Source organism: Camellia sinensis, chromosome 3 (assembly GCF_055761805.1).
Source record: "Camellia sinensis isolate YWXY chromosome 3, ASM5576180v1, whole genome shotgun sequence".
NCBI lineage: Eukaryota > Viridiplantae > Streptophyta > Magnoliopsida > Ericales > Theaceae > Camellia > Camellia sinensis.
In genome coordinates this window covers 93,734,326-93,738,870 of record NC_138963.1, presented here as the reverse complement: position 1 = coordinate 93,738,870, position 4,545 = coordinate 93,734,326, and the positions used below count along the sequence as shown (strand labels likewise).

Genomic DNA, 4,545 nt, shown 5'->3' with positions numbered 1-4,545 from the left:
AGATGGATTAAAGATACAGTATGCTTGAGTGGAGAAATTATTAGTGTGATAATATTAAATGGGAGATGAAGTGTGTTTGTGTGTGCACTAGTATGGTGGTATTAGTTAGTTATGATTAAATCTATAAATTACGTAAAAATCCTTATTAGATAGAAGATATTTTTGTTGATTTTGTGAATGAGGGGCAAAATAGTCTTTTTGTCATCAATCTATGGGAGTGGAATGCTAATCCCATTCTTTCCATGGAAATGCTAATCCAGGGATTGATAGTCATATGGGATAATCTCATATCATCCCTCTGCAAACAAACATGCCAATCCTCCTTGAGTTTTGAATTTTAATTTATATTTTTAACATATGTATATAAAGAAAATATTTTAAATAAAAAATTTACAAAAATAATATTTAGAATGAAATGTGTGGCATTTTAAAATTTATAGTGGTTGTTTTTGTTGAAAATAAAAAGGACCGTAACAAGCTACATTATTATGTATAAAAATTCTATAAAAAAATCTCAATACAATGGTAATATCTATTAAGTTGAAAAATGATTAAAAAAAAGTCAAAAAAAAGTCAATAAATTATAGAAAAAAATTAAAGATTTCATTTTCTTTCTACTTTTTACACTTTTTTTGTGTGTAAAAAGTTAAAAATTTATCCTAAACATAATAATTTTTTGGAAAAATAATCAATAAGTCATATTCTGCTCTTAAGATTACTAACGAGTCCTTCAATATGGATAACTAAGTCCTATTTGCGATAAAGGGTTCCCAAAAGATTCATTGCTCTATAATGGTATGTTCCCAATTTTACCTTCATATTTAATATGAATAACAATTTTATAAATAACTTAATTAAAATTTTAATTGTAAAAATTATAGATCTTATATCTATAATTTTTTTAGTTTATGAAAATCATTTAATTTGAACAATTAAAAGTAATTTACTTATAAAATTTCTTATACATTAAAATTATTTATGAAAGTTTTTGTTCATATTTTAATGAAAAAGATAAAATGAAAATAAAATATACTATTATGAACAATTGAATTTTTTTTACGTATAGCAATTTATTAAAAAAAGATTTATTTGTTAACATTGAAATTTGATATAACTAAATAATAATTTTCAAAACAAAATAGAACTTTTTAATGATTTTTTCATTGTGATTTATGATTTTTTTTAATACAATATCATGATTTTTATAAGTAAAAAATATTATTTTATTTAGATTAAAAATATTTCCATATTAATTGAGGGGTAAAATTGAGATAACATCCACCATTATAAAGTAATGAATTTCTTGAAAATATATTATAAAAAGGGAAAATTGGTCTAAGGTCCCTACCCAACTTTTTGTATGAGGAGAGATCCATAATAATATTTTCTGGTGTCTAAGGTCCCTTAATGTTAGTTTAGTTTATAAAATACCTATTTTACCCTTTTGTATATTATACGTGGTTTTCAATTTTGGAATCTGAAGATTACGTTACTATTTTTATGGAAGATTACTTTGGGATGAACTTGGCGATCGATGGAGATTTCGATGATGCAGATTTCGTGGAAATTTTGTAGGAATTTTGTAGTCGTATAGTAGTTGAGTTTCGTTGATCGTGTAGAAGTTGAAGTCGTGTTGAAGCTCGAATTTTCAGTAGAGTTGAATCAGGTAAGTTTGACAATCAGTTTACGTTTTTTATTTTTCATTTGATTTGTATATATGGACTCCGATTTCAAATAAGTTTTTGTAGTTTATTTTGAATTAGGTTTTTATTTTCAATTTTGATCAATGTGATAGAAAAGCCAGCTTCGTGAATTATTTTTTGATTTTTGAAGTTGATTTTTCATTCTTTGCTTTTGACAATGGAGTTGATTTTTCATTCTGTGTTACATGTTTATCAATGATAAGTTTTGTTCTTCGTGTTTGGAGACCGGCTCTGTTTTTCTTCACTGTCTTAAGTTTTGTGCTCTGTTTTTTTCATTTATTCTGCACTTTTCATTTTTCTACACTTTGCTTTGTATTCCAAAGAAAATTATATGTTCATATTCCAGGGAAAATTGTATGTTTATATGCCAGAGAAATTTCTCTGCATTCTGATTTGAGTCTAATAATGCACAATCAGACAGAGAAAATTATAAGCTTGTAGTCCAGTGAAAATCACAGAGAAGCTTATAATTTGATAACTGATCTTCTGTGTGATTTTTGTCTATGATTGTGTTTAATAGTTAGCATTGAATATCTCTGTGATTTTCTCTAGATTCATTAATTTTTCTGTAATTTTGTTTTTGTTATCTTGAAGGTGAATTTAAGTTTGTAAATTTCTCTGGACTTTATTTGAGTCCAGAGAAAATTATAACGTAGGTATTATAATCCAGAGAAAATTATAATTATTAGAAATTTCTCTAAACTTTTATGTTATTCTTGTGAAGTATTTTTATATTGAACAAGTTATTTTTGGTATTTTTTGCAGTGTTGTTGCTGCGCAAATATGGGAATGATACTATTATCATTAATGTTTCATGTGAATTGAATTGATGATGCTATGATTTTACTTGCATTGAGTAAGAGATCAGCTAGGAGGCCAAAGAAGAACAGAATTGCTTCTACTGAAGAGTTTAAAAGGGTGATGAAGTGTAGTCGATGTGATAGGATTGATCGCCATAATAAGAGGACATACAAGGAACCTTTGTTAAATAGATGAGGATATTACATTTATTGATTGAATAATACATTTGAGAATTACTTTGTGTATTTTGTTTTGTGAAATGTACTTTTTGGATAGTGCATGTATAATACCAATCAAATTCATTCAGAAATTTTTTTAATAGTAATGAAAATTACTTTTTGTGTTACGTTTTTAGAAACATACTTTGGGAGTGCTTTTATAATACCAGTCAAATTGATCCAGAGAAATTTTCCCATAGCAGAGAAATTTGCTATGTGCATTGTGTTTGTTGAAATGTGCATTGTGTTTTGTGAGGTCAAATTCATCCAGTGAAATTTGTCAATAGTAGAGAAATTTGTGAGGTCAAATTCATTCAAAGAAATTTACTATGTGCATTGTGGCAAATTTATCCAGAGAAATTTTCCAGTAGCAGAGAAAATTACTTTGTGCACTATGTTTTGTAAGGTCAAATTTATCTAGAGAAATTTGTGAGGTGAAATCCATCCAGAGAAATTTACTATGTGCATTGTGGCAAATTCATCTAGAGAAATTTGCCACTAGCAGAGAAAATTACTTTCTGCACTATGTTTTGTGAGGTCAAATTCATCTAGAGAAATTTGTCAATAGTGCACTGTGTTTTGTGTGCTCAAATTCATCTAGAGAAATTTGCCAATAGTAGAGAAAACTATAATGTGTATTGTGTTTTTTGAATTTGATGATTGTTTCGTACCAACACAGTGCATTACAAATTACATGATCATATAGGCACCCTTTTGGCACGATACGAGTTAAATTTTTCTGTGAAATTATGGTAACTTCATACAAGAAAAATTTCTTTAGACAATTTTCTCTATGTGAATTGTGTTGATAATCACCACTAAATATGCATTATAAAAAAAATATTTAACCATTGATAGTTATAAAATTTACATTAGTTAAAAAAATATATACACATATATGTCAAACAACATTATTTCTTCAATGTACGAAAAAAAAAATTGAAGGGTCATTCCTAATTACATTGTGTACATTGTCTTCATTTCACTAGTATGCTTTCACTATTATACTTTCAGTTCTTCTTTTGGTGGTATTTCAATTGGTTCTGTCCATGACCGGCCAATTTCGATCGCAAATCTCTCTATGATTTTCTGTCCTCGTGAACCTTACGTCTTGTTTTGACAATGTTGAGCTGATAGGTTCATGGTTGCTATATTGTCTCATTATGTAGCAAACGAAGAGGCCATAATCCACACTGCATACAAATTATAGGTATAGTTAGTTTTAAGAAATATTCAAATTAGATCATCTTATTTATAGAATTTCTGTTTCTTACTTGGTGTTTATGGTGTTTTGCTGCTTTTACGTTTCGTCAGTTTTAGACAATGAAAACATAAAGATGTCAACATTAAATCTCAGAGAAATTTACAGACAACAAAAGAAAATGGAACATGACAAACACACACAAAGGAGAAAAGTGATGTGGCCGGAGAAAATTCAAGAATGGAACAAACTAAACATATACCAGAGAAAATTACACATGGCAAGCTAGGAGAAATTACATATATGCCAGAGAAAATTAACAAGGCAAGCCAGAGAAAATATGCATTCCATAATATAAAAATCCCAGAGAAATTTACAGACAACCAAAGAAAATAGAACATGACAGACACACACAAAGGAGAAAAATGATGTGGCCATAGAAAATTCAAGAATGGAACAAAATAAACATATCAGAGAAAATTACACATGGTAAGCCAGAAAATATTACATATATGCCAAAGAAAATTAAACAAGGCAAACTAGAGAAAATGTTCATTCCATAATATGAAAATGCCAGAGAAATTTATAGACAACCAGAGAAAATTGAACATAACAGACACAC

The 4,545-nt window shown here is 27.9% G+C and overlaps 1 long non-coding RNA gene across 1 annotated transcript; it reads left to right on the top strand.

The window, feature by feature from the left end:
- Positions 1-1,328: 1,328 nt before the first annotated feature.
- LOC145821069 (uncharacterized) lies at positions 1,329-2,734 on the top strand. Its single transcript, XR_014363108.1, has 2 exons — positions 1,329-1,666; positions 2,469-2,734. It is a non-coding gene; the product is annotated as an uncharacterized LOC145821069 (long non-coding RNA).
- The last annotated feature ends 1,811 nt before the right edge of the window (positions 2,735-4,545 follow it).